Source organism: Chenopodium album, chromosome 4 (assembly GCF_948465745.1).
Source record: "Chenopodium album chromosome 4, dcCheAlbu1.1, whole genome shotgun sequence".
Lineage (NCBI taxonomy): Eukaryota > Viridiplantae > Streptophyta > Magnoliopsida > Caryophyllales > Amaranthaceae > Chenopodium > Chenopodium album.
In genome coordinates this window covers 44,701,856-44,726,215 of record NC_137837.1, presented here as the reverse complement: position 1 = coordinate 44,726,215, position 24,360 = coordinate 44,701,856, and the positions used below count along the sequence as shown (strand labels likewise).

General features: G+C 35.8%; 1 long non-coding RNA gene and 2 other non-coding genes across 3 annotated transcripts; 1 reads left to right on the top strand and 2 right to left on the bottom strand.

Annotated features, from left to right (window-relative positions):
• Nucleotides 1–95: 95 nt before the first annotated feature.
• LOC145629537 (small nucleolar RNA R71) lies at nt 96–202 on the top strand. Its single transcript, XR_014111703.1, has one exon. It is a non-coding gene; the product is annotated as a small nucleolar RNA R71 (small nucleolar RNA).
• Nucleotides 203–19,067: 18,865 nt separating this feature from the next.
• LOC145629749 (small nucleolar RNA R71) lies at nt 19,068–19,172 on the bottom strand. The gene has a single exon (XR_014111898.1). It is a non-coding gene; the product is annotated as a small nucleolar RNA R71 (small nucleolar RNA).
• Nucleotides 19,173–20,405: 1,233 nt separating this feature from the next.
• Nucleotides 20,406–23,219, bottom strand: LOC145626966 (uncharacterized). The gene is made up of 3 exons (XR_014111219.1): nt 23,040–23,219; nt 22,278–22,923; nt 20,406–20,556 (listed from the first exon to the last, which is right to left on the bottom strand). It is a non-coding gene; the product is annotated as an uncharacterized LOC145626966 (long non-coding RNA).
• Between the last annotated feature and the right edge of the window lie 1,141 nt (nt 23,220–24,360).

Sequence of the window (24,360 nt, the reverse complement as noted above, 5' to 3'; positions counted from 1 at the left end):
TCTTAATCAATTGGCCACCGGCACCCGCATCTAGATTGGTTCTTGACATTGGCTCCAAGCCATCATAAAAGAATATCATGAGCAAATTATGGTTGAATTCATGATGAGGACATCCTCTAATCAAATCCTTAAACCTTTCCCATGCTTCCCCAAGAGTTTTATCTGGTTCTTGCTCAAAGGAAGCTATATTCCTCTTAGTTTTTGCGGTTTGCTCATCGGAAATGAACCTCTTGAGAAAGGCCTTCGCAACTTCCTTCCATGTGGTGAGAGAGTTGAGCTTCAAAAGCTTGAGCCATTTCTTTGCTCTTTTGACGAGAGATTTCCGAAAGAGATGCATACGAATGTAATCTTGGCTCACTTCATCATTGCACACAACTCAAGGAATCGGTCCAAATGCTGAATGAGGTCTTCACTTGCATCTCCGGAAAATTGCTCAATTTGTACCATCCTAGCATATTGTGGATGGATAGTGAAATTAGTCTCGGTGGTTAGGAGAAGTATACCACTCGTGAGCTCATAGATTTCCGGATTTCCAAACTCCCTAAAAAGAAGGTCATCCTCTTGTCTTGCCATATCTCTCATTAAATACAACAAAGCTAAGCACACGACTAGAAATAAAGAATAGGATAAAACAAGCCAAATAAAAAAAGGAAAGCAAATAAAATGACTCAAACAATAGCAAAAATAAATGTTAAACAAGACACTTCCCCGGCAACGATGGCAAAATTTGATCGAGGGTTAGATAGGTCGTTAAACCACTACCCTAATCAAATTAGTCATTTATAATACCTAAACTTACACCAAACTAGTTAGTGGCAAGTAAAGGGTCAAACCACTAAGGAATCTCACTAATTCAACATCAATTCTCACTAATGCAAGAGTAAAAGGGGATTGTTTTTGTTGGTTTTTGAATAAAGAGCACTAAAACTACAAATAAGCAAAGAAGATGATGATTAAAATCAAGAGATAACGATGCTAGGGATACGGGGGTGTCAAATATGATTAGAAAGAGGGGAATAATAATGATTATCATGAAGAAAATGCCAAAGAACACAAGATTCTACCTAAACAATTCATTCTCATGCAATAGTCTCGGCAAATCAATGAAAAAGGTCGATACTAATAAGGATCATTCTCATGCATCCTATTAGTTACAATCAAATCAAGAGAATGAAGAAGCACAATCCATAAAAACTCCACTTTAATATATAACTCATTCTCATGCAATCATTAAAATAGAGACGATCTTAATCTAGTTCAAATCACTTTCATGCATTTAAAATAGAAAACATCAAATAAAGTGCAACAATAATCTTAAGCTATCAAAAATCATGTCTTTCATCAATTTATGGCATGAGTTCAATCCAACCATCATCATTCATCCAATATCAACACATATTTTCCACCCCCTTCCCCTAGCTAAGAAATTAGCCTAGGGAAGGGAGATTAAGCTTAGTAACTATGCTAAACATGAATTCAAGAAGCACAAAACAAAGCATGATTGAGAACTATGAAAACAATAACAACTAGATGAACTAAAGAGATGAATGAAAATAATCAACAATAAAGCAAATAAATAAAGCTAAAAGAAGTGATTAGAGATTACTAAAGAGAGGATTAATGAAAGATGAAATCTTGATGTGTTGCTTGATTGAAGATTAAACTTGACCTAAAAGTTGAATACAATACAGAAACTTGAGCTTGCTATTCTGGATAGATTGGTCACTAAGGACAGACTGGTAGTCTGGCAAATCCCTTGTGATCCTTTGTTTCTTCTGTGCTTGTGCTAATGAGAATGTGCACCATTTTTTATTTGATTGCAGTTATTCAAATGTGATCTGGTCTTCAATGTTACAAATTCTGGGTTTCACTAGGCATGTATTAAGCTTTGCTGATGAACTACACTTGATTGCAAAATGCTACAGGAAAACTGATGCTAGGAGCAGACTCATTGTGATGTGCTTTGTAATACCCCGTATTTTTATACGTATTTTATTTAAAGTATGTATTTTATAAAGTATTTAAATAGTTGTAATTATTTTAATTAAAGTATTTTAATTAATATTATTATTAAAGGAAAGTTTATTTAATTACTTTATTTAAAAGTTAGGGTTTTATTTTAGGAAAGTTTAATTTTTCAACAAGTTTATTAGGGAAGGAATTAGGAAAAACCTGGAAGAGGGTTAGTAGAGAAGGGGTATAAATATCCCACTTATGAGGCAAATCAAACTTTGCCCAGAGTGGAGAAAACCCAAGGTAAACTTCTCTCTCTCTCCTCCTTATTTTTTCTTTCTTTTTCTTTTTCTCCTTCCCCTTATTTTTTTTCGGCTGCCCTCCTCCCTTACCACCGCTGCCAGCCACTGGCAGCTGGTGGCCGCCGCCGCCAGCAGCCGACAGACGGTGGTGGCTGCCGTTCTTCCTCCCCTTTTTCTCCCTTTTTCGAACTACATATATATATATAAAAAAAAACTAAGCTTTCTTGTTTTAATTTCATCTATTCTTGGATCTAAATATAAATTATGAGTTTGGGGGTTTAATTTTGATGTTTGATAATTGTAATTGTATGAATTAATTTTCAGATTTGGTTTTTAATTAAAATGCCCCAATTTTTGAAACCCTAGGTCCTTGATTTATGAAAATTATGAAAGTATATGAGGTATTAATGTTTAGATCTTCAATTTAAGTGTTTTAAGACTAAATTACAGCAAGTTTTAATTAGAAATAAAGTGCTGGAATTTTATGTAGAGCACTTAATATTATGTTTTTGAAGGAAATTTAAATTACCCATTAAGTGGGACTTAATTAGGGTGTTTTAAATATAATTTCAGCTTATTCTAATTATTTGAAGAGGGGTTTTAGAATAGTATATATTGCTGGAAATTTGTTTAGAGTGGTTTTAATGCTCTATTATAATTTTAATGTGTAGGAGACTTCGAAGTGAGCAATTTTTACTAGTCGTGACGATTTTAAGATCGTATTCAAGGTACGTTCGCGTACTTAGCATATTTTAATGATGTAGAATCATGCTAGGTTTAATTTCAATCGATTACAAGTAGTATCATGCTAAGGTTTATGTATTGAAATGTGAATTATTGGTGTCGGTGATTGAATTGTGAAGCATGAATTATTTGTGATGGTTTATGGATTGGAAAATTATATTTTTGGCATGATTATATGGACTACATATTTATTTATGGCATGATAGAGAGCATGTTTAATTAAACTAATTGTTTAATTATGTTTGGAATATTGAAAAGAAATTTTACTATGGTTCATATAATTTTTATTGATGCCTTAAGCATGAGAAAGGAGCTATATAAGTGTCTATGTATACAAGGAATAAATTGTATGTTGGTGCCTTTGTGCACATAAGGTGTTTTTAACACCGAGGGATAGGATTTTTGGCGCTTTATGCGTTTAAGGTGTCTTTGACACTGAGGTAGAATTAAAAAGGGTTCAACATTAAATATTATGTGGTCACTAAATATTCCAGAATTAAATTGGTATGTTTGAGTGATTGAGTTATTATTGATGTTTGAATTGCTATGCTTTGAGGGTCATCACCAAGTCTAATAATATGTAAATAACGTAAAGTGAAAGAGATTACGCACCAAAACTCTTGGAACGTATATACCTTGAGTATGAACATATGGGGGGAGTTATGTAACTTTACATTTGATCATAACTTCTAACGGAGTACAGGACGCTGTATATTCCTTTTTATTATTATGCGCTGGAATTCCGCTACCTATGTGTGGCACAGGTTTGTTGCTGGCACGGTTAGCTCCCGTGTCAGTTAACCCCAAATTTATTGGGATAGGTATAGTTGGAAACCCGTTCGATGCGTAATCAACGCTAAATGAATTATTTAGTGTCTAGTTAGAGTGTCTTGTTGATTGTTCTGTGTGCTTGTAAACAGGTGCAATGAGGTAAGTGTGTGTGATCATAGGAGAATGCATGTTAGTGTGTTTAATTACGCTTATGTACTCAGCTTTGCTGATTGTGTGTGTTGTTTGTTTCTGGCCATGTCTTTATCTTGGCCCTACGATGATCCATTTTAATGGAGAGTAGTGGGGGCAAGTAGAGATACACTTTTCAGGTATTGAAGCATGTTCATGACGGGGCATGAGTGAAGAGAGAATCATGCTAGCTTCCATTAGAATATGATGTGTTTTTTGCATTGAATATTTTATTATATTTCTTTATGGACTAACACAAAAGTTTGGTTGTTTCGGTTTTGAATAAGGGCCTTAAATGGTTCCAAGTTGTAGTGGATTTTATTTGACTTTGGTTTTGTTAATTTTCAACTTTACTTTCGTTGGTTTGGTTTTTAAATTGTGTTAATTAAATAGTTTTGGTTTTCAAGTCTTCCGCTGTGTATCTTTGATAGTTGCCTTAGCCGTTTTCATGGTGGCGGTAATGTCTTAGATATTCCTAAAACGTATTTTAAAAAGAGTAAAGCGTGTATTTAAAGGAAAGGAATTTCAAGGGTGTTACATGCTTTTGTGAAATAGTCTACAATGTGTGGCTTCAAAGAAATGCTTTAATGTTTATAGGAAACTGTAAATCAGCTTCTAAGTTAATTAGGGAGATAATTTTTTTGGTTGCTTGTAGATGTAATAGCATTAATAGATTTTTACTGTATTCTGCTTAGGTTGTTGTTCTGGTCCTGGTTCTTAGTACCCTTCCTAGAAGGTGCCTAAGTTCCTGAGTCCAGTAGTTGGTTCCCGTTCTTCCTAGAACCCTTCCTAGAAGGTTGCTAGGCTTGGACTGGAATCTGTTTGGTGTTTGGTTGGCTAGTTTGGTCTTTGGTGTTTGGGGTGTTACATCTTAGCTTTGTTGTAAGTTGTAACCATATTCTTTGGTAATAAAATTTATATTTACCAAAGAAAAAAAAAATAGAGAAACTTGAGTAATAATCTACTTTCTCTCTCTAAAATTATCTAATCTAAGCTAAAACCTAGAGAGAGAAGCTCTCCTAAAACTAGAGAAAAATATCTAATGATATCCAGAATTCCCGTACAAAAACAAGCCTCGAATATAAATAGATACGCGCAAAACCGCAGAACAGGGCTCGCTGTGCGCCCGCGCCTTCGTGTTTTGGGGCTTGCTGGCTAAGTTGTGCGCTCGCGCAAGGGAGTGTGCGCCCACGCACGGGTCGCACACAACCCGCGCAAATCTCTCTGCCTCGATTATGAAATTTGCATCCTTCTGCGTGGGTTTTGACAGGGCTACGCGCCCGCTCACTATGGCTGCGCTCTCGCGCACATTTTGCGCTCCCTCGCACCTTGATTCTTCTATTCTACTATCGTGCTTACTTGTCCTCTTCTTTGCAAACTACGACTTCAAATACCTAAGCACAAGCACCAAGGGAAGCAATAGGTATAGGCAACGGTGAAACATGCAATAAAGGGAAGCATTTAAGCATATACGCGATTTCATCCAAAACACATCGAGACATATATGAATGCATTATTTGAACAAAACAACTACAAAAAACCTCAAGACAAGCTAAAACAAAGCATAAAAATACCCTAAAAGTGACATAAAAGTCACCTACCAATATTCTCTACATGGACTAGTCAAAACGATGAAAAACACATATGAGTGTTGAATTGCAACTCTCTTACCCAAATACACCATAGCGTCTTACGTCTCCTCAAAGTAACACTAGTTAGCCGTATATTGAACATCCCGCACGGGAACATCCAATCCGACCCACGGACGGAAAGTAGGCTTAGGATCCTGAAAAAGGAGATATTTATAAGGCAGTGTCCTGCAATGAAGAATAAGCGGAAATAATGGTTTTAATTCGTACCGCCAGAATTGACTCTCGCACGAGTCTGGTAGAAACCGTGCCAGCATAACGACCATTCCAACTCGTTGCAATGGGGAGCCTTGAGGCAAAGGACTAGCCGGAGACAAGGTCGGATATTACTCGTAGAACCAAACCTATAGTAAACAGGAAAGGATCAGCAAAAGCCAGCTAGCACGGAATAGTTTATTCTATCAGAGGAAAATAAGAATATACCTCTACGATACTCCAGAAATTAGAGATGGTGACCTCCTCACTATAAGTTCGATAGCAACAGGCGAGTCGCAATCTAAGTAGAAAGTCAGTATAGACCAAGCTTGCCCAGTCAAAGGTCCCGACCTATCTAAGGTCGTGAAGATCAAGGAGGTAGTAGAGCAACGCTCAACTACCCTTGGTAGGAGAAAAACTCCGCGATAGAAGAATCAAAACAAAGATGTGCACTCGCTACTCCAGGATGGTCGCATCAACTCGGAAGGCCTCCATTAGTAGAGACTGACGAATGGATCGGCCGCTAAGCTGTCCCACCCTAGACTCCGCACAAGCTCGGACGACGATAGGACCTAGCAGCTCATCCACCTCTAGTGAGGAAAGAGTAAGGTTAAACCAAGAGGAACAATAGTTGACCAGAACTCCAATCCGGTGATAACAAAGAAGTCGAGGGGAGTGACAGTCATTTCTCCCCATGGAAAATTGAACGTGTTAGTGGTTTCCCAAAAGAACTCTATCAGAGACTGCAAAGAGTAAAGCGCTTGCGTAGTCTGGAGTAGAGAAGTCAAGCCGGATGACTCCCAAAGCGTGAGTAGCTCCATGTTGTTGTGAAAGTAGGTGTCGTACATATGCCCAATATCACAGTTTCCTGAGTCGTGGCAACGAATTCGATCATCGATAATGCCACGACGAATGCACTCCGCAATGTGAAAGGTGAGGGAAAAGTATAGAGTACGCTTGTCCCACTTAGGGAACTCCCAAAGACTAGTGGATGTACCCTCGCCTCCGTAGGTAGGCTCGTCCTTTCAATGAGCCCCACGAGAGAGTGAGCCAAGGCCACGATGTCAAGCCATACTAATTACATTCTAAACATAAGGTAGTTAAATTAAAAGGTTCTATAGTATCTAAGGTTCGCTTAGATGCATGATACTATGTTCGTAAAAAAAGAGTACGTAGTACTAAAACAGAGCATGTTTTTGGGTTCAAGAAATAACAACATTTTAGAACAATTAAACCATTTCTTACAATATTATAGCAAGTATTATGAGAAATTAAACAGAAAAAGCAAGCAAAAACAAGAAGAACTAGCCACATTTTGTTCATAAACTCAAGGTGCCCAACAATGGAAAATTGTTCGTTTCTTCACCAAATTGAGCCAAATAAGTATCAAAACACTCCTAAGGTGTTGTACAAACATATTCAAGTAATTTCATGGCAAGAAATTTGATAAAAAAAAATGCAAAACTGGCAAGTTCATTTTCAGAAATTCGCAAAGAACATGAACGAAATTCTTCTAAATTAAGAGGAGTTTGAGTAAAACTTACATAAATCTACAAACTACAAATCAAGAGCTTCGATTTACCAGAATTTTGTTGAGAAATGAGCAAGAAAGAAAAATTTAAAGGTTTGAGCGAAAAACAAGCAAGAAACGACGAACAACCGAAATGAGGAAGAAGGGGTTTTATTTTGGAAAACGCAACTCCATCACGCCACGATAAAAATATCGCGCCGCAACAAAGCTGTTGCACCGCGATTGGATTAACACGTCGCGATGGCATGTGGCAGCATGCGTTAGCATTTCTTCAGTGATGCAATTCCTGGGTCCTATAAGTAGTTTATGTGGACTTTAATCAGCGTTTTGGGTTCCTTGGTACGCCAATTAGCCCCTATAAGCAAATTGACAAGATAAGTAGTCAGCTTGATTACAATCGCAATAAGTGATCGGCCTGACAACGATCATCCCACTTTACTTAGGCGCATAAGTATTAGCTCATCACAAGCACTAAGGTATTAATTCACAAGCAACGCAAGCTCTAAAGTACCGGCTCGTTACATCTATAAATATGCGCTGGGGTACTAGCACATCAAAATAACAGCACAACATCAACACAACAAGCGTTCAAGCAAAGTATATTAGCAAATTGAGGAAAATTACAAGTATTAGTCTTCGTCAACTTTCACTTAGGTGTAAAAGTTGTCAATAAAAATGATTAATTAAGGCTAGAGACAAGATTTTGGAGACATCTACAACCAGTGGTCTTCTATACCGGCGAGATACTACCGTGGCGAGGTATCGCAATAAAATTGGAATTGGAGATAGCTACAAGCAGCAATCTTCGACGATCGCCAATAATAATTTTATTTGTGCATTAATATTCAACTTAAGATTAAATAGTTTTAGGATTAATTTATTGATTGTGTGTTAGTCAGAAAACACACATGAATTTGAAAAAATAAATTAGATGCCTATTTTTAGGGCAGGTTCAATCTCTCTTAGGTTGGATTTGTACCTTCATCGCCGAATATCAAGTCATTGTTCAGGACCACTATGGAGTTAGCGATCTTTTAGATTGTGAAGGGGTGTAACCTTCACCCTGTGAACGGTTTACAAATTCCTAAAACTTGTTCGCGACTTTTTTGCTCTATCTTCCTACCTTTTGGACGCCACCATGCTTAAGGGATCAAGTGTGGGATTCTTGAATTATTCCATCCACCGGTCAACACATTCAACAACTCCAATTTATACCATCTTTCTAAGGTAATTGTCTCTCTATCTCTACTCTCTTTTTTATTCTTTATTTTTCATTTGTGATGCTTACTTTTTCATACTTTGTTGTACCTCTCTCATGCTTCATAGAGGCTTGCACTAGACTTTTGCTTGAAATCTTGAATCAAAGCTCTGGCCTCCGCCGTTTCCTTTTGTGGGTAGAAACAAAATAGAAATTCCTTGGTCACTTCATCCCATGTCTTTAGAGAATTGGGTTAGACATCCTTGTTTAGCCATTACAAGGCACCATTTTGACAAGGGGTGGAACTAGGTTGTTGAAACTAATCCTCCCTCGGTCAAATTAAATTTATAAACACTTAACTAACCTAAATACTAGTATAGAGGCAAGTTTAGGGTCGAACCTAAAGGAACGGTAATGTTCAAGCACTCCTAATTATGCACCTAAGCTAGGTCGAAGTCAAAGATAAAGAGAGAATACTAACAACTAACAAACAAAGAAACCAAAAAAATAAAGCACTAGGAACGGGGATCAACAAGTAATCATGACGATTGTAGCAACTCGGAAATACATGCAAGTCAATGGTTCTGAAGACTAATGGCAAGCTCAATTAAAAGAGTCAACAAGCTATCTATTAGAGGTCAAACTAGCTCTAACTATGAGAGACTCTAATTAGGAGCATCACTAATCAAACCTCAATCCACAATTGCATTTCCTAAATCAATGGTCCGTATCATTAGAAACTACAATGCAATCTCGCATAAATCTTAAGGCGTATCAAATTACACACATGCAAACTTCCATTAATCGATTTAATCCTAACAATTAATCAACACAATCTCCAAATTAAGCACAAATCAATCATCCATGTTTTACCCTATCCCTAGCAAACAACTACTCTAACATCATCATCTAATCAACTAACAACTAAAGAAATCAAGAATCAATAATATATGAAGAACAACTACACTAATCAAGCATCAAACATCAAAATCAATCCAAACTAACAAGAATAGTGAACAAAGTAATAAAATGAGATAGAGTTAGAAATGCTCATTGATAATAGAGAAGATCTTCAACACAATTGTCACCATTGAATCTTCAATCTTTCAATCATTATTGAAATTCCTCACTTTCAGTCTCTAAAATCTACTCATAAACTTACCCTAAAACTAGAGAGAGAAGCTTTCAACTAAGCTAAAATTATCATCTAAAAATTGTGGATTCCCCCCAACAAAAATCGGGTTACAAAGAGGTATAAATAGGAGGCGCGAAGCAAAAATTGAGCAAGCAAATACCCAGGGGTGCGCGCCCGCGCGGGAAAGGATGCGCGCTGCGCTGGCAGGTGGCGCGCCCGCGTTTCTTTGGGTTTTTTCGGCTCTTCTCGCGATTTCGTGCGTTTGCTAAGGTCTTCGAATGAACGTGAAATATGATGATGATTAACACTAAGAGTGGAAGTCCCAAAAAGCACTTGACATTGTGTTCAACACCCCATCTTCATGAGAGCATGGCTTGAGAGCGCAAGAGCTAGAATTTGGAGAATCCCCTTTCTTTCATCTTGAGCTTTCCAATTGCCATGAGCTTGCTCCAAAAGAATCTTCTACCTTAGTAAATCACCAATATCAAGACTCAGACCTCGTACAATACCTGCAACCACGAAAATAGTAAAAATAAAGGAGAAAGGAGTAGAAAAACCATCAAAATGTAAAAAACCACAAAGTAAGAGAGGAAATGGTAAAACAAAGAGCAAAAGCATAAAAGTAAGCATTTATTTATCATTTAAGCTATGAAAAGAGGAAGAAAACAACATAAATGCTCATCAAATGGGTGCCATTTATGACTCCCATCAAATACCCCCAAGCTTACCTTCTACTCGTCCTCGAGCAAAACAAAACCAAGGGAGAAATGATGAGCTTATTCAAACAAACAAAAGAAAAAGAGAAGAGACAAGAATATACATTAACTTAATTTCGTAGGAATCAAGGTCAATTTTAGCAACTAAAGACAAGCCATTTAAACCCCTAGATCGCCCTAGAGGACGAGTGATGCTCTCGTAAAGGTTTCCTAAGAGATTAACCAATAACTCTCGTAATAATACAAACAAGGAAAAGCATGAAAAAGAAACAAAAATACAAGAAAAGCAAACAAATGTTCATGAAAGGACTTTTCCAAATGTACAAGAACAAGTGAATGCAAATCTTTCTAAATAAGTAAGGGAGTGCACTTCTAAGATATCTAAGGATGATTGAAACGTAGGATATGCTAAGCATGGAGAATTAATGGAACGCGATTCACTTTCATCTCAAAAATATTTTAGCACATTCTCCCACTTAGCTTCAAATCTACTTTTAGTGATCGTCTCTATAGTTCCTCGAAGGAACCGGAAAAACAAATAGATTTGAGGTTTCTCGACATCTTGACTTTACATCCCCTTTTCTTAGGCTTTAACTCATAATAACCTCCCTCGATATGTGACTCAACCTCTAGGTCGAAAGGTCTTTTTCAATGGTTGTAACGTACAGGCAAAAGGTTGAGGGTAGGCTAAAATTTAAAAATTTGGTGGTATCCGTAATAGTGAAGCAAAGAACGGGCCCTTTCTTAGAATCACAATCAAGTAGTCACCAAATTAAAACAAACTAACACTCCCAAGCTTATTCAAAGCTATACTCACAAACATATATACGAAAAGCGTAAATGCTTCTCCCCCAAGCTTAAGTGAAGCATTGTCCTCAATGCTTAGAAAGGGAGAATAATTCACATCTAAATGATTTTAAATTTTTTCATTTTCACTTTTTTTTTTTTTTGTTTTCATTTTTTCAAAGCAATTGTCCTCGCCTCTTTTAACTATAGACGGCTCTTACAACTTTGCATTTATTATGTCCATGCCTTTTTTAACTTTGGATGGCTTTTTCCATCATTCATTTGCCATTATTCACAAAATTTACAAAACACAAGCTTACTTACGAATAGAACCAAATTCCAAACTCATATAACACAATCTCCAATAGCATGATCATTTGCTTCACAAAAATCAAAAATGGAACAAAAAGAAACAAAAGGCTCAAAGTTCTAAAGATGTGGCTTGAAAAGAAGGGAAAAGGCTCAAATGGTTAAAAAGTAGGCAAATGTAAACCCCAATGAAATAAAAATGAAGAATATTATCCTAGAAAAGAAAAATTACAACCCCGAAAAGATGCCTTTATCCTCCCTAGATGGTTCGGTCTCGTGTTTGAGATTATGAGTCAAGATTCAAGATTAGGTCCGCAATAGTCAAGGTTCCACGCCGCTCATGCAAGATATGTAGAAGGCTTGAAAATCATGAAACCTCACAAGGTTGTAGAAAAAACTCACTATTAGCTTCAAATTCACCAAAAGGTAGCAATTGCAAATTTTCAAAAACAAAAAGAATTCGGCTTTAAGGTCCCAATAGTTCTAAAGGTTGACGACCTTAGCATACTCTATCCTAGAATCAACAAAACATACTCTCAAACCGTGCACACCGTTACAATTTAAGAAGAAAAACATTCAACTATACAAGTCCAAAAGTATTATGTCCAAAGCAAGAACAAAACTAAGATACATTGCAAATTTGCGTTGATAGAAACAAAAATCTTTTTGGAGTTTTTCAAAATAAAAGAACATGGAAATGCATATACAATGGTGCATGACATATATGAATCAAAGTCCCACCAAACATGATAGAATACCCTCCCCCAAGCTTAAATGAGACAACATGCTCAAACACAAATCAAATAATCCATGGGAGGGGAAAACAAAGAGATCAATCCAGCAATACCAACACATGTCCAACAAGGTATCATCATTTAGAGAAGGAGCAAAGAAAGATATTACCGGATGTTAGGTGGGTGTAAATACCCGCAAATGACCCAATTCAACCTTTCAAAGCCAATTTCCTCAAGAATTGAAACTTGCATTCCATATGCTAGCAAAATAGGAGTCAATCTTCCTTGATTCTTGATTCAAAACCAATGCACCAAAGTATATCTTCAAGTCATGTACCTAGCAAAAGGCACACAAACATTTCCATGAGAGAAAATCTATTCTAAAAAGAAAAGAAAATGAAAGCGATAAAACACGGGTTACTTCTCGAGAAAGGCTTGTTTATGGTCAAAGCTTGACCGCTCTAGTAAAATAGTATTGCAACGATCACAAGAGCTTGTCAAATCCACTACTAGACATTTCATAAGAAATTAAGCATGCACATGACAAAAAGAAGGCATGCAACAAGCTTAGTCCAGACCTATGAGGAGAGAGATGCTAAGAGAAAGAAGAAGAATCAAAAGAAAATTCAACAAAATAAGAAAAGGAAAAAGAAAAAGAAGGAAAACTCTCCTCACAATATTTTTGGGTGGCAACATCACCCTTTTCCTTAATTGGAGAAAAATGAGCAACATACAAATCATCATAGACAAGGGGGTCCCCAATAGGCTCATTGACAAAAGAAGGGAGGGAAATAGAAGTGTAAGGGATATGGTTGAATCTTCTTGAAAAAGGGGTATGAGAAAAGGGAAAAGGGGTAGCTACTCCCTCACCACAAGGTCTCACATTGCCAATGAGGGCATGAAAATCAATCATAGAGTCCTCAAATGAAGAACTCTCATAATCTACACCACCCTCAAGGTCAAAGAATCCAAGGGAATCAACCTCATCCTCCTTTCAACCACAATAAACAACCTTTCCTTCAACTATCTTAAAACCTAAGTCCTCAAAACCGTGCATGAATGGAGGTAAAGTCATTGTAAACTCATTTAAATCTAAAAAAAGTGTTCTCGATGAACTCATCCAAGAATCTGTAAATCTTCATATGAATCTCGCAAAACAAATGGGACATTACCTCAAAAGAGTCTATATATTAATAGATTGAAGGCTCACAAACATACACTGTACTTGAGGCTCCTCAAGATGGGAAAGAGCGTTAGGATTTTCAAATTCAATTCTCTCTTCATTCTTAACTCTTTCACCATCACTCATATGCTCATCAAAGGGATCCTCACGCTCTCTTGGTTGCTCTAAATCATCATTATCATCCTCAAAGCACACATTGGATTTGAAATTTTCACACACAAGCATCAAGGATGACAATTGACTTTCCAATTCTTTTCTTATTTTCAATTCTTCATTCAACACACCTTCACGCTATCTAATCATCTCCATTTGGCTCCTTCATGTTTCCATCATTTGTCTCTGTGAGGGCCTAAGATTAGGATTCATCTCTAACTCCCTTATAGATTAATCAATTTGGCTATAGGGGACTAGAGACTCATCACAAGAGTTTAGAGAATTAGAAGGTTAAGAGGTTTGAGGATCAAGAGTACATAGAAGAAGAGCCACAACCAAGGGTAGTCCTTGCACATTAAAATCATGAGCATTTTCATGAAATAGGGGAGAGGGGGCGCAATCAAACATATCAAATTTGTCAACTCGAGCATGCACCTTATTATCATGAACAAAAGAGGAAATAGAATTTGAAGCATTTGTCGTAGGTTCATCTATGGGATCATGTGACACATCATGGGAAATCATGCTAGCATTAGAAGAATTAACACATTAAACATCAAAATTAAAGCATGATTACCCCCATTATGAACTTCCCAAGCAAACCAAACATAAGACTCCCAAGCATCATCAATTGAAAATGCTCTAAATCTACCATTATGTATTCCTTCAACTATGTCCCTAGTTTGCTCATTCAAACCAAAATAACAAATCTCATAATCCTCCCAAAGACTACAACGATTACAGTCAAGAAATCCCTCAAGTCTATGGAAATATTCACAAAAAGGCTCATTGTCATATTAAGGAAATGATAGACATGCCATTTTTTTTTCTTCAAAAAAACAAACAAAAGTCAAATAAAACAAAAGTATATACAAAGACCTAGACTCAAGCAATCAAAAACACTCAAACATAGACATTGTTCCCCGACAACAACACCATTTTGACGAGGGGTGGAACTAGGTGGTTGAAACTAATCCTCCCTCGGTCAAACTAAATTTAGAATACTAACAGCTAACAAACAAAGAAACTAAGCAAATAAAGCACTAGAAACGGGGATCAACAAGTAATCATGACAATTGTAGCAACTCGAAATACATGCAAGACAATGGTTGTGAAGACTTATGGAAAGCTCAATCAAAAGAGTCAACAAGCTATATCCTAGAGGTCAAACTAGCGCCAACTATAAGAGACTCTAACTGCGAGCATCACTAATCAAGCTCAATCAACAATTGCAATTCCTAAATCAATGGTCCGTATCATTAGAAACTACAATGCAATCAAGCATAATTCTCCAGGCCTATCGAATTAAACACATGCAAACTTCCATTAATCGATTTAATCTCAATAATTAATCAACACAATATCAAAATTAAGCACAATTAATCAATTATCCAAGTTTTACCCAATCCCTAGAAAACAACTACTCTAACATCATAACCTAATCAACTAAAAACTAAAGAAATCAAGAATGAACAATATATAACGAACAACTACACTAATCAAGCATCAAACATCAAAATCAATACAAACTAACAACAATATTAAACTAAACAATAAAATGAGATAGAGCTAGAAATGCTCATTGATAATAGAGAAGATCTTCAACACAATTGTCACCTTTGAATCTTCAATCTCTCAATCACCATTGAAATTCCTCTCTTTCTCTCTCTAAAATCTACTCCTAAACTAACCCTAAAACTAGAGAGAGAAGCTCTCAACTAAGCTAAAATTATCATCTAATTATTGTGAATTCCCCCCTTCCAAGATCGGGTACCACAGAGGTATAAATAGGAGGTGCAAAGCAAAAATCGAGCAAGCAAATACGAAGGGAAGCGCGCTCGTGTGGGCAAGGATGCGCGCCCGCGCTAGAATGTGGCGCGCCTGCGCAACTTTGGGTTTTTTCGGCCGTTCTCTTGGTTACGTGCGTTCGCTAAGGTCTTCAAATGAACACGCAATATGATGATGATGAACACAAAGAGTGGAATTCCCAGAAAGCACTTGACAGTGGGTTCAACACCAATCTTCATGAGAGCACGACTTGAGAGCGCAAGAGCTAGAACTTGGAGAATCCACTTCCTTGCATCTTAAGCTTTCCAATTTCCATGAGCTTGCTCCTAAAGCATCTTCCACCTTAGTAAATAACTAATATCAAGACTCGGACCTTGTACAATACCAACAAAAATAAATATAGAGCAATTAATGGAGAAAAGAGTAGAAAAACCATCAAAATAAGAGAGGAAAAGGTAAAACAAAGAGCAAAAGCATAAAAGTAAGCATTTATTGAGCATGAAAGCTACAAAAAGAGGAAGAAAATAACCTAAATTCTCATCAAATGGGTGCCATTTATGACACCCAATAACGCCCTATGAGAGAAAAGGGAAAATGCTTAAGGCGGATGAATTATTGGGAAATTCCATTCACTTTGATATTGTAGCAATACTTTTCGAACTCTTTTGAGATTGTTTAGCGAGCTTTCATGTTTAGCACCACTAAATTGTCCCCTCTCTATCAAAGTGATCATTGTCAGCCATATTTCGAAGTCATTTTCCGGTGTTGTTGGTAGAGTAATCCTACTCTTAAACCTATATGCACCCGAAATCCCCAATTCCTTCAACGCCACCCTTGGATTTTATCCCATCCTTTCTTGTTCTTCTTATTGTGGTTCCTCTTCACTTACAGGGCTAGAACTTAAAGAACGTCTAGCAACTCTTATCCTTGCAATTTTCCTCTCTATTTCCAGATCAATTGGCACTAGTGATCGACCACGTGCTCCTTACATATAATCTCAAAAGAAGCAATTAGTAGCACGGCTACAAATGTAGCCAAAAAGAGAAAAATATTTTTGTATTTTCCAATTAAAATTGAAGTAGACTCTACAAACATAACAAAGAACCAATATCTTTCCCCGACAACGGCACCATTTTGACGTAGGGAAAATGTAGGACGTTATCTAATCTTCTCTAGAGCCAAACATATTCATAAACACTTAGCAAACCTAAATACAAGTATAGAGGTAACTCAAGGGTCGAACCCAAAGGAACGGTAGTGTTCAAGCACTCTCAATTATGCGCCGAAGCTAGGTCAAAGTCAAAGGTGAAGAAAGAACACTAACAACTAACAAACAAACAACCAAACAAATAAATCCCTAGAAACGGGGATCAACATGTAATCATGACAATTGCAACAACTTGGGACAAACGTTACAATAATTGGTGAAGACTAATGATAAAAGCTATCAATTGGAGTCAATGAGCTATCTCTTATAAGTCAAGCTATGGTTCACTATGAATGATTAATAAAGAGAACCACAATGCAAACCAATCAATAATTATAATTCCTAAATCAATTGGTTGTGTCATTAGCAATTACAATGCAATCTAGCATAATTCTCAAGTCCTAATCGAATTACACACATTCAAACCTTCATTTATCACTTTAATCTCAACAATTGATCAACACAATTCCCAAATTAATCAAAATCAATCAATCATACAACATTCACCCAATTCCTAGCCAAACAACTACTCAAGAATCATAATCTATCAACAAACAACTAAAGAAATCAAGAATCAACAAAATATCAAGAACAATTACTCTAATCAAGAATCAAACATCAAAATCAAACCAAACAAACATGAATCAACAAAGCAATAAAGAGGAGAGAGAGTGAGAAATTCTCATTGATTGATAATAGAGATCTTCAATACAATTGTCACCTTGAATATTTAATCTCTCAAATAACCATTGAAATCCCTCACTTTCTCTTTTTGAAACTACTCCCAAACTATCCCTAAAACTAAAGAGAGAAACTCTCAACCTAAGATAAAAATATAAGAGAGAAATTCTAAGCTAGTCTAAAGTTGTTCAAAAATAGAAAGGCCTCAAGTATATATAGCACAGAAAAACAAAAGGGACGGAGAGCCACGGTGCACACGCGCTGGAGGGTGTGCGTGCGAGCACCAACTTATGGTGCTCACGCACAAGAGGGTTTGCACTCGCGCACCATATGGTGTGCCACTCATGCCCCCTATTGCGCTCACGCACCATAGTGATGGCCGTGCACTCGTTCTCTTGCTTTAGTTCTAGCACTCACAAGCATGCTCCTCATTGACGCTCTCGTATGATGCTCACAAATGGGGTAGCCTTCAAATATTCCTTTTTTCCTATTCATGATCAAGACATGCGATGATGGTGATGCACGAGAGCGCTAATGCCAAGAATATGAGCTTGGTTCTTATCTTAAACTCTAGCTAACCGAATGATATGAGGTCTTTTCCCGAGCATCCAAAATACTTGTAGAACCTTCCAAAGTAGATCCCAAGACCCAAACAAAGCCTATAATAAAACAAAGTAAAGCGAGTAAAGTAGAAAAGACGAAAAAACCCTTTTTCACAAGAAAGTACAAAATAAAATAAACGAAGAAACTAAGGCATAAATGTACAAAACTAAAGCATTTTTTAAAGAGAAAACCTGTAAAATAGAAGGAAAACATCCTAAAATGATACCATATGAGTGTCATAAATGACACTTATCAGAGATAGATCGAAAATAGAGTGAAAAATGGATATAGAAGAATTAGGGGAGGCGATTGTATGAGAGGAGAGAGAGTGAGAAATGGAGAGAGAATCTGAATGGGGGAGGCATGAGAATGAGAGGAGAAAGTGAGAAATGATTGGCGTGACTATTATAGAGGCGTGAGTATTGGTAGGGTTTTTTTATATACAATGGCAAGCAGTTGAATGTTCAAACCGCTTGCCATTTTACATTTTGGCAACACCCAAAAATCGCTTGCCATTTGCTTATTTTAGTTTTCTTTTGGTGTTTTTGGAAGCAAAATTCAATAACCGCTTGGTATTTGGGGCTCCCATTTACTTTTTTCTATTAGTGGTTGCCGAGGAGTGGCATGGTTATTTGCTATTTTTGATTGAGTCTATTCCCTTTTATTTGAAAAATACAAAAAGACTCTCTTTCTTTTATGCTACATTTGTAGTCGTGCTACTAGTCTTTTCTATGAGATTGTATGCGTAGATCTTGTGTTCGTTCTCTATTGCCTTTCAATCCGGAAATTAAAAGGACAATTACAAAGTTGAGAGTTGCTAGACGTTCTCCAAGGGAAGAAGAAGAGCAAGTAATTATGAGAGATAACCATAGAGTGGCATTATAGGAGTTAGTTATTCCAAGAGCCTATAGGTATGAGAGTGAAATTGCTCTACCTACGTCACCGAAAAACGACTTTGAGATTAGACATGCCATGATTACTTTGATAGAGAAGCGTCAATACATTGGTGTAAACATGAGAGTCCCTTAAACTATCTTAAGGAGTTCGAGAAGTATTGTAATACCATCAACGTGAATGGGGTTTCTCAAGAGTTTGTTCACCTTAAGCTTTTCCCTTTTTCTCTCATTGGACGTGCGTTGGAGTGGTTGGACAAGGAGGTGAAAATAAAATCCTTGAGGACATGGGATTAGGTGACTAAGGAGTTTTTATCTCAGTTCTACCTACAAAAGAAGACGGATGAAGCAAGAGCTATCATTCAAAGCTTCAAGCAAAAATCCAATGAAAGTCTTTATGAGGCATGGGACAGGTATAAGGAATACCAAAGAGAGTGCCCACACCATGGGATTCCTACCTGTAGATACCCAAATGTGTCTCCCCAAAAACCAAACCCATTGATGATTACTTTTCACGTTACTTGATTCTTGAACAAAGTGAAAGTTTGAAAAGTCTTGTGATATGGTCGTTTCAATAAAATCTTTCTTTCTGTTTTTGAAAATCCACTCTATTTATGAAATTAACCAGTTCAATTTAGCTTGGTCCATGACAAGGGTCCAATAAAAGTGTAGTTGGTTCGAGCTCTTAAAGAGCTTTCCAATGATATATTATAAGCCCAATTCCGATGAATAATGAAGAAGTTATGGCAAAAATACTAAACACTAGTACATAACTAACTTTAAGTAACACTCAAATAGTGTTACACAAAGTGATAAAAGTGTTATTATAGACAATATGTAACACTTTAGTGGGTGATACATCCGCCCATGTTACCTATGGTCTTATGTAACACTTTGGGCAACGTGTGGTAACACTTTTAAAAGTGTTACTATAAGCCCTCTTATGTAACACTTTTTTATATTATTAGTATCATTTTTAGAGTGTTACTTTTTATTTCTTATGTAACACTAGCTTATCTTTAGTAACATTTTTCAATCATATAGTAACACTTTATTTGACATTGTGTATCACTTTTGCGAACTAATGTAACATTTGGTTGATTGTTAAGTATCATTTTTTAATCATCTTTTGACATATAGTATCACTATATTTGTCTTTATGTATCACTTTATTAAAAGTAATGTACAATGGACACTGGTTCAAAACCGGCTTAGGGCACTGATTTAATCGCCTTTTTGGGTGTTGCCCATTATAGAGGTTATAGAAACTGGTTCATGGGCCGTTAAGGGCACCGGTTTACCCTCTATGCCTAAAAAAAAGTAACTATGATAAACAAACCATTATATATATAAACTTAGATATTTTTATTAATAAATGCTTGTAATATTACAATTTCACAAAAAAAAAAAAAAAATAATAAATAAATAAATACAATGCTTAAGGCTAAGTATCAGTAAGGCACAACATAAGTAGTGTTAAAACACGATTATTCACAACCTTCTCCTTCCTCTGTTCCTCCCTTTCTGCAAGTACTGGTTGTTTGAGATGGGAGTTCCATCCTCTGCAATGCATACACAAGTGCATCAGTACAAGGTTCGTCAAATAAAATGGAGATGCTAAGCACACTTAAACAAAAAGTTAATTAATTATTCACTACAATCTCAAATCTGAAAACCTACAATTATCCACAGTATAAGACTTTATAAGATCACTATAATCTTAGTTAAAGATCAGAATGACAGCCCGCAAATAAGAATGAAAAACATTACCTTTATAGCTACAAAAGTTTTGTTAGTAGGTTGGATAAAGAGTACTGTATATAGGGTTGTTATGTCCTGCCAACAAAAAAAGAAATTAAGTTATACCTTAGCATGATTATAATTTCTGAATAGATCAATGGATAGCTCAGAAACTGGTCCAAAAGGAGGAGACTCAGGTTCAAGAACCACATGACCAACATAATTAATCAAGATCATACTTTATGCCAGTCTTTTATGAGCCCTGCTGCAGATGTTCTTGATCACCATTGTTATTGGAGAGCTCAGCTCAAATAATCATTTAAGAGAGAAATTGAGAGAGATAGAGGTGAGTGGAGTAGAATAATCAAGGGAATATACTGGAGTATATTCTTGGAAGAATATCTCGATAATAGGAGGCTTCTCTAAGCATTGCCACCAGTTCAGAAACAATTGAAACCAAGCCAGACTAGGAAAGCCCTTAAAACTTCTGACTTCTGGAACCCATACACTAATGTGAAATAATAGATTCTTGTAGCCCCTAATAGCTAATCGATTGCTAATCATGAACAACCTAGTTTATCCCACTAAGGGGTAAAGAATGTCTACATACAATGTGATAGCCATTAGAGCTTCATCTGCACATGATCAAGGTCGAGAAACATATACAAAAATTTATGAGCTATGTAATTGAGACCTTAATTAACATATTAATCCTGAACACAAAATTTTGAATAGTTATATGCTAGAAAAATATTAGAACAGAAAATCTGGTGTACTGTCAAACAAATTTAGAATAGAAGTTTTCCATAATCGTTCCTTTTCCATTCACGCCCATCTAAAAACAACTATATAATTATAGAATTATTCATGTTAGCATATACTTTTAAAACATTAACAAACCCATGTATATTTCTCTATTATACATTTCAAAATCCTATTATATCCTAAGCTAAATAATCTGATCGATCAAAATTCCCAAATTAAATCAATAATCATTAATAAATATCTTAAATTTAAACTCAAAATTCAAAAGAGGGAATATGAAAATTGAAAGTAAGCGTACCAGAAACACTAAGAATGGTTACTTCATTAGCAACAACTCAGCTAGTATCATTATCAAACAACACCACATTATTCATTTCCTCCTCCCACTTTCCCTTACTCCACTTATGCAAATTCATGTGCTTAAGCAAACTCATGTGCTTATGCAAACTACTCTAAATTCTACTAAATAAGATAAGAAATTAAATTAAGGTGAGATTTAAAAAAAAAAAAAATAGTAGATATTAGTATGATCTTAATTAGATATACTATTTTACTCACAAGTCTGTCTTAAATTACTGCAGCAGTTAAAATAAGTAGGACTTTCATAAGCTTTTTAGACAATATCAAGGGGTTAATGAGAATCTGATCCACACCATCATGCAATTTAATCAACTAAAGGAATAGGTACTACGTACCTTTCAACCAGAATTCAATAGTTTATATACTTGTCATCATTAGAGTTTAGACTTATACTATACAACCAATGTTTCAAGTAGTCTTGATATGCTAAGTTGCTAACAAGCAGCAACATACAAGCAATGAGTTAAAATAAAATTTCAGAAATAATTGCCACTTATATAGTAGCAACTACCAGCACCCAAACCACCAAGCGTAGATATAAAACTCCCATTCCAATTATATACCTCTTTAAATGGCCAGTTTATACACATTACACAATCAAGGTTCCAATCAGTAATAATTTTCACAACTACCTATTTGCTTTATAAAGCATATAAGAGTAAAGAGTATATTGGATTGACAATTATATAAACCTTTAAATTTTGTATTGGTTGATACCTCCTTTGAGCTCTTTTTCATTGCCTCTGCAAAAGCTTGCCTGAAATTCTAAAAATACTTTGTCCGAATCTTAGAATTTAACTCAAATGTCAATTTACTACTCTCATCAAACTTTATGACTAATTTCATGCAAAATTTAAATGCAGTCAAATTGGGAAATATCTGATGCATGATGGAAGAATTTAATATAATTAACATGAACAATAAATTAAGAAGCTATGATGTTAACATCCAACAGCTTGATAGAAAAACTCATAGTCTAATGTTGCTGATAATTGCGATTAAAACATAAATGAAGTCCAACAATGTAAAAATTCCAGAAATTATAGATATAGTTCAAAAAATAAACTATTGAAGAAGATAAACAAACCAAACCTAGAAATCGGCTTCTTTTTCTTTGTTTGACCGTCTTTTATAGCTTTTTCTCTGATTTGTTGAAGTGCAGAGAAAATTTCCTTTAATTTCAATGAGAAACAAGCCTAAATTTCACAAATTAGGAAGAATACCTTATTGGAAATGCGAATTAGATGAAATCAGAGATGACTAGTTCAACTGGGCGACTGGTTTTGTGATTTTGTGACGATTGAAACCCCAGATGGCGAATTTGTGACAATTGAAACACTAGATGACAAATTGAAAGAAAAGTACTGATTTTGTGATGAATTTCGCGAGGCAATAATGAATTGATGAACTGTATAACTAAAGATATAATGAAGTAATGAACACCGTTGTAGTACCGTATGCTGTGAATCCTTCGCTCTCGATTCATTTGATGATGTTGCTTGTTATTCAGATGATGGCATTGATTGATAATGATGATTCAGAGGATGACGCTACTAGTGATGAAGGCGACTCCATTAATTGTATAATCTAAAGTCATTCAGAGAGAGAACGGGTATTTGAGCAAGAATGAGAGGATGAGATGGAATAGAATGAGAAGTTTAAAAAAAATAATAATAAAGGGTACCGCTCAGTTTTTTCTACAATGAGATTAGAAGAAAAAAATGTTTAATAAAGAAAAAAATAAAAAGGACTGAGCATAAATTTAATGTTACAACTAAGTGATACCTAATATTAAAATGTTACCGTAAAATGTTACATAATATTAATGTGTTACAAAAAATGTTACTTAATATGACAATGTTACAAAAGTGTTACGTAAAAATCAAATAATCCAATTTTTTTTTTTTTTTTTTTGTGTTACCAATGGGTGTTACTTAAGCCCAATTTTGTACTAGTGAAACTAATTAGTAGAAAAACACAAATGCGCACCGAGTTATTGGCACCGGTTCTTAAAAACCGGTGGCAAAAAAATTGGGCGGAATTTAGTATAATGAAAATCACACCGGTTCAAACCAAACCGGTGCTAAATTTTTGAAATAGCACCGGTTTAAACCGGTGGGAATTTATTAGAGTAAAAAAACCCCGGCCCTCTTTCCTGTTTCTCTTTCCTTCTCGCTCTCTCTCTCCTCTCCTCTCCTCTCTCCTCTTCGTTCAGACCTCTACTGGGTTTGTCGTCCTCTTTAACTTCTGTATTCAACCATTACTCTCTCTTTCACCATTTTTATTACCTTCACTAACCTCCCTTTCTGTTCATCAATACGTCTTCTCCTTGCTCTTCCACCTCCTCTTCCTTCGACGAATTCGACGACAAAATTAGACTTAAAGATTCAATTTCCGGCGATCTATTTGTTGCTTCGTTTATCCATCCCACCCCGCAGCGCCATCTCTCTTATCTCTTCACGAAGGTATGTGCTCTTCGATTTGAAATCTAGGGTTTCTGATTTTTAATTACTTTTTTTTTTAATTTTTTATTAATGATGAACAATTGAAATGATAGGGAATTTGACTGAATTAGTTGGGGTTATGTTGTGATGAGGTCAATGAACATGGTGAACATGTCGATTAATTTTTTTTTAGTCCCTCTTGTTCGATAATTATTGTAATTTTCTGAATCCCCGAAACCCATTTTTTATTTTTCTTGTAATATTGATATTCAATTGTTTTCTCTTAGTTTAGATTATGGGTTTAATAAGGTTTTAGTAGCCTTAGGAGACT